Below are 13,732 nucleotides of genomic sequence, written 5' to 3' on the forward strand. Positions count from 1 at the left end.
TCATTGTTTAACAAGTATATGACTAATATTAAGACAAACAGGATGCTAGGAATATTTGGAGGGAGTATCTTTAAACTTCCTGACTTAAAAGAGACAAGTAAATCGAATGCCACAGCGAGATACCATTTCACACTCCCTGGGACAGCTGGAATCAAAGAAACTAAAAATAACAAGTACTGGCAAGGATGTGGAGAAATCGGAACCTTCACACAACCAAGTGTGTGTGAATGTGTGTGAACCTTCACACAACCAAAGACATTTTTGGGTGGGAATGTGAAACGGTGCAGCCATCCTCCGAAGGTCAAACAGAGAGTCTCCCCATCACTCGTCGATTCCAGATGTACACCCAAGATAATTGAAAACATGTGTCACACAAACTTGTACATACGTGTTTGTAGAAGTGTTATTCCTATTAGCCAAGAAGTGGCAATAACCCAACAGATGAATGGAGAAATGAAATATAGTGTATCCATATCCATACAATGGAATATTGTTCAGTCATCAAAACGAATGCGTGCTACCACCGGGATGAACCTTGAAGTCATTGTGTTAAGTGAGGTAAGTCAGACACAAAAGGCCACATCCTGGATGTTTGCATTTATAGGAAATGGACAGAATAAGCAGATCCATGGCCGCAGAAAGTAGATGAGTGGTTGCCAAGGGATGGAAGGAGGAGGGAATTAAGACTGACTACTGATAGGCGTGGAGTTTCTCTTTGAGGTGATGGGAATGTTCTGGAATTAGGTGGTGGGGATGGAGACACAACTTCATGAGTACAGTAAATACCACTGAACTATACTTTAGATGGGGAGTGTCATGTTATGTGAATTATACCTCTTTTTTTTTATTAAAAGAAAAAAGAGGGAACAAAACCCAGAATTGGAAGGGTGCCTGGGCATCACATGGTACCAACTTCAAATTTTCTAGTTGAGAGACTGTGAGGATATTGTCCAAGCAATTATCTTTAAAAGCTAGTTTGAAGTGGATTTTTACTTCACTCGGGACCATTGAGATGTGAGGAGAGCTGACATTAAAAGCAGTGTGAGCCCCACAAAAAGCAACATGGAGCACCTCTGTAGACTCCTTGTTTAAATAGACACGTGTTTATTGAGGACCCACTATGTGCTGGCACTTCTCCAGGCGCTGGGGGTACGATAAGAACTAAACACAACAAAAGTACTCGAGCTCAGTTCTCGGAGAAGTCCTCCCCAGACAGCACATTTCGGAAGCTGTGTTGTCAAGCTAGTGCCCACTTAGAAATCAAAACCGGTTTCATAAGGAATGGTCGAATGAACTGAGCATTTTCACCTTTAGAAAGAGAAGATTGAGGGAGAACAAGATAACTGCCTTGAAAGCTGTTTGGAAGGGAGAGGTGTTTCATTCTCCGCTGCTCCCAAGAGCAAGACTCCCGTGAAAGGGTAGACGTCTGAGAGGTGGATTCGGGCTCTCATAAAGGAAGGAGGGAAACTCTTATCATTGTAGCGAGCATTCTGCTGGGTATTTGCACCTGCATGATCTCAGTTAATCCCCGCAATATCCCTACAAGGTGCGATGATTGGCCCTCTTTTTAAAGACAACGAAAGGGAGGCTTAGCAAGATTATGTAACTACTCCAGGGTCGCACAGCCGGTCAGTGGCCAGATGATGGTCAGACCTCTCCAGGGCTGACCCCACGTGCTTGTCACTGCAGCATGCTGTCCTCCCATGGCCTAACACTTTCAAAAGTGTGCACATTTGTGGAGAGGGATACAGCCTGGGATGTACAGGGTGGACTGGATGACCGAAACTCCTCTCCAGAAATACTGTGACACCTCGCAGTGTGCTCTCACACTGTGACGTCTCCCTTGGCTCACTGTGAGAAGGGTCAAAGTGGCAAAATGAAATTCACAATTTACAGGTCGTAGGGGGTGAGATGAGATCATGTATGTGCAGAATCCAGCACAGCGACATCAACTGTATTCAGCAAACATTTACCAAGAATCTGCTGCGTGCCAGGTCCTCTGATGCGACACCAGCCTGGTCTTCGTGGCACTTACAGTTTTGTCGGACGAGTAGAGGGCACTCCATGGGACGGAAGGTCCAACTCCTTTCTGCTGGTCCCAACCCAACATCTCCTCCATGTAGGGCAGGCCAGGATCTCCATTTCATACTCATGGATTCGATCATCTGACAAATATTTCCTGGGTGCTTCTGCGCATCTGGCACCGTTCTGGGCACTGGAGATAAAGCAGCGAACAGAATGAGCAAAAATCTCTGTGCGGCTTGCTTTGGTGCATCCAGTAAACAAATACAGATAAAATATGTATTACATTCGGGAGCGAAAAGTGCTATGGAGAAAAAAACTAAAGCCTGGAAAAGGACTAAAGGAGTCCTGGGGAGTACAGAGGCTGCAGTTTTAAGCAGGTGGTCAGGAAAGGCCTGGCTGAGAAGGTAGGATCTTGGCCTGAACTTCAAGATGAGGGAGTGAGCCATGGAGGTACTGGAGGGAAGAGAGTGTGGGGCGAGGAAGAGCAAAGGCAAATGCTGGAAGAGGGAGCATGCTTGGCGTGTGAGCAGGAGGTCAGAAAGGTGAGGGGCATCCAAACTCAGTAGGCACACGGGGTATAGTGAAGATGTGGACTTGCTCTAAGTGAGATGGAAAGTCACTGCAGGTCTGTCTGCCAAGTTGAGAATGGCCTGCGGGGGAACAAGGGCGTGAGCGGGGAGGCCAGTTTAGGAGACTGGGGCAGGTGGGATGATCCCTGCACCCTGTTCACACCCTTATCCCTGGAATGTGTGAATGGTTACATTACATAGCCAAAGGAGTTTTGCAAATGCAATTAAGGTTATGGACTTAAAATAGAGAGATTATTCTGGATTGTCCTGATGGGCCCAATCTAAACACAAAGGCCCTTAAAAGCAGAGAGCTTTCTTCAGCTGGAGTAGGAGGAAGGTGGCAGAAAGAGAAGGCAGGAAGAGGAAACCATGAAAAGCATCTGAGTCCTGACAAGGATCTGAAGGAAGCTAGAAGAGGATTTTCCCCTCAGAGGCTCCAGATTAAAGCCCAAGCCAATGGACACCTTGATCTTGGTCTCACCGAGACCCTGAGCAGAGAATCTGGCCAAAGCCCCCGGACCTCTGACCTTCACATCTGCAAGATAAGAAGTCGGTGTTGTTTGAAGTTGTTACATCTGCGGTGATTTGTTTAGGCAGCAATAGAAACTGGAACAGGGATTGTTGCAGTAATTCACATGAGAGATTATGACGGCGTGGGCCCTTGAAACTAGACTCCAGAGGACTTCCTGATGGCTGCAGCACAGAGAAAGGGAGGAATCAGGAATGACTCAAGGGTTTTCACCTGAGCTATAGGAAAGATTGTGCTGCCACTACCTGAGGTCGAAAGATTATGTGAGGAGCAGGTCTGCGCGGGAAGATGGAGAATTTGGCGGCATCTATGTGAAGTTTGAGGCGCCTGGAAAACATCCAAGTGGAAACGTCTAGGAGGTAGATAGAAAGTCTAGGTTTGGAGACAGGTCTACACTGGAGAAATAAATTTGAGAATCATGAGCATATAGATGATATTTAAAGCCATGAGACTAAGTGGGATTATTGAGGTGAACACCATTCTAACATTATCACCCTCTCCAGAGATTTTAGAATCTCTTCCCCTTAACTATGGGTGGATTCTGTGAATATAGTGAGATTTTTCTCCTATGATTACGTTACAGTATATGGCAAAGGGGATTTTGCAGGTATAACTAAGGTTACTGTGTAGGTCTGCTAGGGCTGCCGTAACAAAATCTCCCTGACTGGAAGGGTAGAAGTCTGAGACCAGGGTGCCAGCATGGTCAGTTACCAGGGAGAAGTCTCTTCCTGGTTTACAGATGGCCACTGCCTTGCTGTGTCCTTGCTTGGTAGCGAGAGAAAGAAAGCAGCTGAGGGATGGGGTGGGAGGGCACAAAGAGGAAGCCCCCTGGCATGTCTTGTTACAAGGGCACTAAACCCATCATGAAGGCCCCACCCTCATGACCTCTTCAAACCCTAATTACCTCCCAAAGGCCCCATCTCCAAATACCATCACACTGGCTAGGGGTTAGGGGCTCAGCATATGAATGGGGAGCAGATACCAACATTCAGTCCATAGTTGTTACTAATCAGCTGACTTCGATTTAGTCAAAGGGGATAATCAAGTGCACCTGACCTAATTCCATGAGCCCTCTGAATCTGGCTCTAGAGGGCAGAGATGGGAGAGGAGAGGAATTTGAAGCAAGAGGGATTACATGCATAAGAAAGTCTCCATCTCTAGCTTTGAAGCTGGAGGATGGGAGCCACATGGCAAGGAATGTAGGCAGCCTGTAGGAGCCAAGGGCAGTTCCCAGCTGAAAACCAGAGGGAGAATGGGGGCCTCAGTCCTACAATCTTGTGGAACTGAACTCTAAAGCTGAGCATGACTGAGCTTGGAAAGCAGGTCTTCTCCAGAACCTGCAGGTGAGAACGCAGCCCAGCTGACCCGCTGACTTCCGTTTCTGAGACCCTGAGCAGAGGACCCATCCACACCACGCATTGACTTCTGACCTACAGAACTGTGAGTCGATAAGGGATGTCCATGTAAGCCACTTGGTTTGTGGTAACGTATTATGCCATAAATAGAAAACTAATACAATCACCAAGGGAATGAGCTTGGACAGAGATGAGACAAGTTTCCAGGGCTGAGCCCTGGGGCACCCTACTGTTTAAAGCTAGTGGAAAGAAGAAAAAACAGAAAAAGGAGATAGGATGGGATAGACAGGAGGAAAGTCAAGAAAGAGTGGGATCCTGGAGGCTGAGGGAAGGAAGTGTTTCTAGGAGGAGGGAGTAATGTTCAATGGAATGGTTCAGAAGCTCACATTGACCCTGATGCTCTGTTAAGGTTGAGAAACATTCTCTGAGAACGTTTCAGGGAGAGAAGCCTGGGTTCAGGGAGAGAAGAGAATAACCTGATGGAAGAGACTGCCTACCTATCTCTTTATTCTTTTTGTTGTTGTTGTTGTTTGGGGGAGGGGTGGCTTTGAGAGTAAATTCTGGGATTTATAGACAAAGGAGAGGACTAGAAATTCAGCATGGTTACAGGGAAGCTGCCCGTGCCCCCTTTACATGGATTCAAATCTCCCTGTTCAAGAAAGTGTTGGAACAATGTCTCAATATTGCATAGTGAAGAAATGACTTCGTAGGCCCTTTGAAAGTAACAAGGTAGATGTTTACCAATCCTCTCTTCTTTGTCTTGGTACAACAGTGGAATCGATTTCCCAGCATGCCTTATTACTAGGTGGAGGTGTTAGCCAGAGAATTATAGGCTAAAGTGATGCCTCCTGTTTCCAGGCATGGGCATAAAACCCCTGCAAATTCCATGGGCTGTCTGGGCCTGTCAGTCAGCTGAATGCAGAGAATCCAGAAGGCCCTAGGTGATGGCCCCACTACAACATGGAAGAAGTTTGGGTCCCAAGTCACTACTTAGAGAGGAGCCACATGTCCTGCCTTGGACTGTGATGTGCATGAAAAATTGTGTAGAGCGACTGAGATGTTAGGGGTTTTTTGTTGTAACAACTCACATTAATAACCCCAACTAATACAAAAAGGTTCTTCTCATATTGAGTGTTCAACAATCTCCTTCCTTCAGCCCTTTACCCCACAAGATACAGACAAGATATGAGTCCAGAAGATATAATCTCATATTTAAATGTTAAGATTTAGGGTTCTTGGAAGTAAATCTGGCATTTAGATTTGAACTGACTGAAACGCTCACAGTGAGACCACACATAATAAGATCAGAAGAGAAAAGAAAGTTGATTAAAGCTAGAAGTGTTTCCAATTGTTGGTAGGTTCAGAAAGAAGATATTCCAACACAGAGAGTATATTATTACAAACATTTACTGAGGACCAGAGTCTAGGCCAGACACTGGGGAAAGGAGAGGGGGCCATTTTGATATACAAAGCTAAGTAAGATACTCTTCTTTTCACACAGTTGTGTTGATACACACACATACAGAGAATTATTCAATTCAATGAAGCCAGGAAGTGCCTAATAGAACAAAAACAGCAACAACAAAAATACAATGAGAAACAGAAGGGGAAAAAAGCCAAATGGCATCAGAACTTGGCAGGGTGTGAGATCTAGAAAAAGACAAAATTTGAGTAGATCTTTGAGTGATGGGAAGGACTTTGGAGGGGGGAACAAATGTAGAATTACAACACCAGGTCCCGAAAGAGAGTCATTCGATGGGGCGTGTGTATCAGGATGAATGTATGAGTGCTTATGTGAAGTGGGTAGAGACAAGATTGGAAAGATGGAAGGAAGAGTCTGGCTTTTTTTGGGGGGGGAGGGGTGCATAAATTCAGGAAATAAGAAACTCTTGAGCTGTACCGCTGAAGTACAGTTTCAAATCCCTCAGTGGGGTTATGGACCTTCCAGAAATCCTCCACTGCAACAGACCGCCTGGCAAGCTGTGAATTCAGAGAGGAGATGGACATTTTTTATCAAAGCCTGAGATGAAAGGCAGAGCAGCAAGCATCACATGGCTTTCCCAAATTTGGCTGCACCTGCAAAGCCATAGGAACTCTTTTCAATTACGGGAGGTAAAAAGACCACTGGTTAAGTCAGGGGCGCTTTAGCCACATTTTCTTCCAGATAACATTGTCTCTTAATACAAAGGAGCCCAGTTGGTAATGTTTTCTTTTAAGATTGAGGGTGTTTAACATAAAACCTATTGAGATGGTCAATACTGAGTTCATCAAATATTTCTGGCTCTCCACCTTCTGGGCACGTGGTCGGGATGGTATTTCTGTGCCCCTTTTGAGGTTTGGTATGGCCACAAGACTTACTTTGACTAAACAGATGTAAGAAGTGATGTGCATAATTTTTAGTGAGGAGCTTTAAGAGCCTGTGTATGGTTGTTATGCTGTGTTCCCCTGCTGAAGCAGTCAGCAAAATAGAGGTCTATTAACATAGAATCTCTATCAGCCTGGGGGCACCTGGGTGGCTCAGTTGGTTAAGTGTCTGACTCTTGACTTTGATTCAGGTCATGATTTCACTGTTCATGGGTTCAAGCCCCGCATCCGGCTCTGTGCTGACAGCTCAGATTCTGTGTCTCCCTCTCTCTCTGCTCCTCCCTTGCTCTCTCTCTCTCCCTTTCTCTCAAAAATAAATAAGCATTGCAAAAAAAATTTAGTAAAATTTAAAAAAATTAAAAAACAAAAGAATCTCTATCAACCTGGATGAGCACACTCCCCCTACTAACCTGAGTCAGAGTGAAAATAAACTTCTGTTGTGTAAACCACTGAGATTAAGGGTTTATAGGTTACTTCCACTTACTCTGGCTCATACTAACTGATAAACCCATATTGCTGGTTATGAAGATACGTAATTTACATTACAGTGGTTTCCTACACTGTTAAAATAATTTCCCAAGACAATTGCAATTCATTTGAAGGTTGGAGAAAGTCCTAGTCCATTCCAGCTACTAAAACAGAATACCGTAGGCTGAGTGGCTTATAAACAACAGAAATGTATTCCTCAGAGTTCTAGAGGTCGGGAAGTCCGGGACCAACTCTGTGTCTGGTGAGGGCCTGCTGCTTGAGTCACAGATGGCTGTCTTCTGGCTGTGTTCTCCAATGGCAGAAAGGGCAAGGGAGCACTCTGGAGTCTCTTGGCATTAATCCCACTCCACCTTCATGACCTAATCCCTTCTCAAAATCCCCACCTCCAAATATCATCACACTGCGCCTCAGATTCTGACATGAATTTGGGGCAGAAGGACACAAACATTCAGCTATGAGATGAGAATATGAAATGAATCTGTATCTTATCTGATAAAACTTGACAAGAGGTTGGAGAGAAGTGAAATCAGGAAGGGAGACTAGGAGAGAGGGTCCAGTGACGTAGCAGAAGAACCAGGTGAGTGTGGTTGCTTAGCTGCCACATAGCTCCCAGGAGGAGTGACCAACTCTCTCAAATGCTATCGATGAGAACTGACCATTTGATTTATGAAGTCATCAGTGACCCGGGTCAGAACAGGTTTTGATGGGTGGTGTTGGGGGAGGGGACAAACTCTGACTGCAAGGAGTTTAAGGAAAAGAGGAAACAGGGAAATAGAAATAGGGAATATAGACATCATTTTTTGTTGTTGTTGTTGTTGTTTTTAACAAATTCACTATAAAGGGGAGCAGAGAAGTGGAATGGTAGCTAGAGGGGAAAATGGAGTCACGAGAGGTTTTTTTGTTTGTTTGTTTTAAGAGAGAATAACATTTGTGGCACCTGGGTAGCTCAGTTGGTTAAGTGTCTGACTCTTGACTTACATTCAGGTCATGATCTCACAGTTAGTGGGTTCGAGCCCCATATCAGTCTCCTCACTGACAGTGCAGCACCTGCTTGGGATTCTCTCTCTCTCCTCCTCCTCCTCCTCCTCCTCCTCCTCCTCCTCTCTCTGCCCCTCCTCCACTCGTGCTTTCTCTACCTCTCTCTCTCTCTCTCAAAATAAATAAATAAATAAATAAATAAATAAATAAATAAATAAAAAGAAAGAGAGCATAGCATTTATTTTTATGCTGGCAAGAATGATTAAGTAGGGACGGAAAATTTTGCTATTGCAAGAGAAAGGGGAGAGATTTTCTGGAGCCATATCCTTACATATGTCACATGGTATATTAGTTATCTCTTGCACCATAACAAATCATCCTCAAACTTAATGGCTTCAAACAATAAACATTGATTATCTCATGATTTCTGTGGCCTAGAGATCCAGGGGTGCCTTGTTGAGGACCTCTGGCTCAGGATCTTTCCCAAGACCACAATCAAGAGTCAGCCCCAGCTGCCCTGTCTCAAGGCTCCACTGGGTCAGGATCCATTTCCATGTCACTTGCTCTATTGGTGGCAGGCTTCAGGTCCTTGTTGGCCTTTCGTTAGAGGACCATCCAATCCTTGCCAGGTGGGGCTCTCTATGGAGCATCTCACAAAATGGCAGCTGACTTTCCCCAGAGCAAGAGCCGAGAGAGAAAGCGGGGGAGAGGGAGTCATCATTTCTGTAATTTAATTAGGAAATGCCATCCCATCACTTTTTTATTAGAAGCAAATCACTAGGTCCAGCCCACACTCAAAAGGAGAGGTTGACACAAATGCATGAATTCCAGAAAGTGGGGGTCATTCGGGGGCATCTGAGAGGTCACCTACCAGAAAGGAGATGGGGGTCTAATGCCCAGGTGGAGAGGCTGGCCCTCGCTGTGAGCAGTTGTTGTCCATTTGTAGTCACAGGAAAGAAGGCAGCATTTGTGGGTGTGAAATTGGTAGGTAGGTAGGTCGCTGTGGGGGGTTCAGTGCGATATCTGCTCATTAGCACCGAATACCTGGTAGAATGGTAGGAGATCACACGAAGATCCAGGCTTTGCTTTCCTTTCTTCCTCTGTTGGAGCCTTCAGCATAGCCAGGATTCTAAATCTAGACTGACACAGCTCTACCCTCTCAAATCCTTAACAGTGGTGCTTTTAAAGCACACTACCAGGGTTTACTAACAGTTTTATTCTTTGACTCATAAAAATGTCAGAAGAGCCACAAGGAAGCATGAGTAGGAGAAGGAAACAAGGAAGTGAGAGAAGAGATGTGGCTCCGTCTGAGGAATTCACTCACCAGCTGGGTTTTCACGCATGGGTTTCTCTCACTTTTCAAAAGCCCTATTAAGCCAGAACACTTTGCCTTTCAACATTTGTAGTTCAAGGGAAAAGGCTTTTTAGTGGCTTGTTTTGTTGAAGCAGAAAAGTGAGACAAATTTTTCTTTCTTTCTTTTTGTAAATTGAAGAATAATTGACGTACAATATTGTTTTAGGTGTAAAACATAGTGATTTAATGTTTATATATGTTATAAAATGGTCATCACAGTAAGTGTAGTTACCTTATCACCAAAGTTGTTACAATATTATTGACTATAGTCCCTGTGCTGTGCAGCATATCCCAGTGTCTTATTTACTTTATAACTGGACGTTTGTACCTCTTATCCCTTTCACCTATGTTGCCCATTCCCCCCACACACAACTCCCTTCTGGCAACCACCAGTTTGTTCTCTGTATCTATGTGTCTGTTTCTGTTTTGTTTTGTTTGCTTGTTTTATTTTTTCGATTCCATGTATAAATGAATCATACAGTATTTTTCCTTTTTGGTCTGACTTATTTCACTTAGCATAGTACCCTCTAGGTCCATCCATGTTGTCACAAATGGCAAGAATTCATTCTTTTTTATGGCTGAGTAATAGTCCAGTGTGTGTGTGTGTGTGTGTGTGTGTGTGTGTGTAGCATTATTTACAATAGCGGAGATACAGAAGAATGTAAACATCTGTGAATAGATGAATGGATAAAGAAGATGTGATACACATACACACACACACACCCTGTGGTATATATGTATGTGTGTGTATATGTATGTACACATCTTCTTTATCCATTCATGTATTCACAGATGTTTACATTCTTCCCTATCTCAGCTACTGTACATAATGCTATAATGAATAGGAGACGAACTTTTCTAGCTTGACTAACAGCATCCCCAGACCCATCTGCCCACAGTCATGATAAAGTGAATTTCAGCTTGGAGAGCAGAGTACATCAGAAACAGCAAATCATCAAGGGGCTTCTGTGGATTTTCCCAGGATGTCAGAAGGGAAATCTTACTGTTGCAAAGGGGGGTGCCATTCACACAGGGTACAATGTGAACGATGCTTCTTAGGCGCCTGATGGGGTGCTCCTGGCACAAATTAGGAGCTCAGGAAGAGCAGTTCTTATGATTGGCTCATCTCCATCTCCAAATGACTTAATGTTCTCTGCCTTGCTATTATATGGATGAAATTTATCCCAGATGTGTTCTGTCCAGCTTTGCCCCCATCTTTTAGTCCAGAACCCCAAGTACCTTCTCTTCGCCCACTCCTGACCCTCCTGTGAGGGTATTTCCCCAGCCGAAAGCTCTCCTTAGCCAACGGAACAATTTGGAATTCTCCAAACCTTCCCCAAGGCTTGCCCTCTGCTTCTACAATTACCAGCCCTGTTCTTCCTGCAGGAGTCGTGTACTAGAGTGGCCTTTATACCGCCTCACCCATGAAGGTGACCTGGCCTGGAGCGATGCCCCAAGCCTACTGCGGCGGACAAGTCATTATTTTCAGGGAACCCTTTTTGAGTAAGCCTCCGGGGTGCGATCAGGGTAGAAACACGGCCTGGATCTAGTCCCCAAAGCTTCAGCTGGAAGACAAACCCTCCTCTTTATCTCAAAGACCGCATTCTCTTGGCCTCTGACAAGCACTAGCAAAAATAACTCCAAGGAGTGCGCTAGCCACCGAACCCCGCGGCCTGGGGGTGCGATCGCTTGCCACCTCCCAGCGCTTCTCTGCTCTGGGAAGGGTCGCTGTCCCGGGGCGCACGGCGTGGGGGGTGCGGAAGCCCACTTTCCTCCTCTCACACTCAAGGGGAGGGCGAACGTGGGGCGCTGGCATTTCCGAGGCTGCGGGAGTCTGAGGCTTGAGGAAGGCCTCAGGGTCGGAGGAGGCTTGGATCTCGACTGGTCCTCCAGGGCCCGGGCCAGGGGCAAGCTAAGCCTCTGCCTCCTGCTGAGCTCCCGGGCTGCGCTCCCGCCGCCGGCACCCGATTCTGGCCCGGCCCAGGCCTGTCGCCCAGTGCGTGCATCAGAGAAAACAGAGACGTGGGGGCCTTTGGCGGGTGCGGGTGGTGAAGCTGCCGAGGCCTGCGTGTACATTCAGCTTTGTTATTCCTCACAGCCTCCAAAGACGCAGACGCCCCGGCTCCAGGGAGACAAAGAGGCCCGAGGGCGACTTTTCCCAGCGGGAGGTGGCGGGGGCTTTGGAAGGGTGGTAGGTGGGTAGTTGTTCCCCGCGGCCTCCCCTCGGCCCGACCACATCAGAAAACAAACGCCTTCTGCCTTCGGCGAGGGCAGTCCCCTCCCTGGAACCCGAAGCTCGACGTTTTCTTCTCCCGCAGGTGGGTCACGACCTCCCTCCGTCAGACCCGGGGACAAGTTCAGGGTTCTCTAGTTTTGCGCGCAGCAGAGACTCGCGTTGAGTAATGCGAGCCCAAAACTTGGAGAGGGGGAAGAGCGCCTCTCCCACCCGCTAGGTTCCCAAAGTCTGCACCTCAGAAACAAAAGTCAAGGCAGCTTTCGAGAAAGGAAACGGTCTCCAAAGACCCCGGGGAATGGGTGCGCGCCGACCTGTGCCACCCGCGGTGCGTTCGGGAATTCATGTGGGGGGGAGGGGAGGGGTGAGCCGGTGTGGGGGCTCAGAGAGACTCAGCGCTGCTCCGGCCGACCCCCGTCCCGGTGGTATCAGGCATTCGAGACTCGCGGGTGCCGTCTCCCCGCCTCCCAGAGAGGTGAAGGGCGCTGCTGCCGCGGGCTCATGTTTATTCACGCGGCCTTAAACAGTCCGTTCGAATACATATTCATCAACCGCTCTAACTACTTACTCAAGTCTAGGTGTGCAGGGGAAAACCGAGTCCCTGGAAAGGAAGAACAGCCAACTTGGGCTTGGGCTCTAGAGGCGCGAGGAAGCCCTGGTCTGGGGCAAAGCAGCCTACGCTTTTGTCCCGTAGCCCAGTTCCCAAGCGGCCCCTAAGTGAGGCGGTGGCTGAGAAGCGGGATTGGGGCGATTAGCTAAGGGCCTTATTTATGCCCCCAGGCTCGCCGGAAGCTGGGAAGAGCTCCCAGGTTGTCCTAAAGGTCTATCAGGGCAGATTTCCCGGGAAAAGACAAGAGCTTTAGCTCCACGTCCCACGCTTGCACTCACCCCGCTTCTAAAGTGCTATCATAATTGCTATTTATTTTTCGTAAGTTTCAGGCAGCACAGAATGCGTTTTCCACTGTGGGTCTGCAGGGATTAAATTCGTGGAGGAGAGGCTGGCCCCAATTCCAGAGACTCCTCTTTCTAAGGCGGCTCCAACCGCAGAGAGGGCGTTGCAGGGGCTGAGGACGGGTGGGGGTGGGGGGGCTTCAGGGCCCTTCCTCGCTTCGGGATCCCTCAGTTCCACGCGGAACCTGTCAGAGCCCGCGTGATCATCGCCTCCCACTCCTGCCCTCCCCAACCGGACCACTCTTCTCAGTAGGGGCTGAACCGGCAGGGACCTGGCAGAGGAGTCTGGGTTGGGGGGGGGGCGTCTGGAAGTCTGGGGTTCCTGCTGTTGGGCAGGTCCTGTCCCTCACCCGCCCTCGGCTGCACCTTTCCCAGGTGTTGAACCCGAAGGCAAGAGGGAGTGTCAGTAGTGCTGCAGTTCTATTCGTTTTCTCATCCCCATGTTCTTTTTCTTTCACCTTCTCTCTCTACCTTCCGTTTCGCTCAGCACCCACTTTTCCTACGCCTCCCTGAAAAGGTTCTCTATCTGCTCTCCCAGGCTCTCTCTCTCCTCGCCACTGAGCCGGTCTATGCTGGCAGGGTGAGGCCATGTAGGCCACCATTCAGGTGATCCAGTTTAAAGCAAACAGCCTTACCAAAATTTCAGCTAGGCAAGAGAGAGTGAGGGGGAGCGCTCGCGAAAACGTTGGTGGGAAGAATTCGCGTGTGTTTTTTGGGCGCAGTCATAATTCCACGCAATTTCCTCCGACTCGACGCACGCTCGCATGGACTTCAGTCCGTCGGAATCTCGGCGGCTATTCCCAAACCCGGGCTTTACGTTATATATGGCGGTAAATAAACCCGGGTCCACTCCAAAGCAGGTGTGTGTGTGTGTGTGTGTGTGTG

Source organism: Lynx rufus, unplaced genomic scaffold, assembly GCF_022079265.1.
Source record: "Lynx rufus isolate CCGP_SWC_20201006 ecotype Redwood Valley unplaced genomic scaffold, mLynRuf1.p SCAF_1, whole genome shotgun sequence".
NCBI lineage: Eukaryota > Metazoa > Chordata > Mammalia > Carnivora > Felidae > Lynx > Lynx rufus.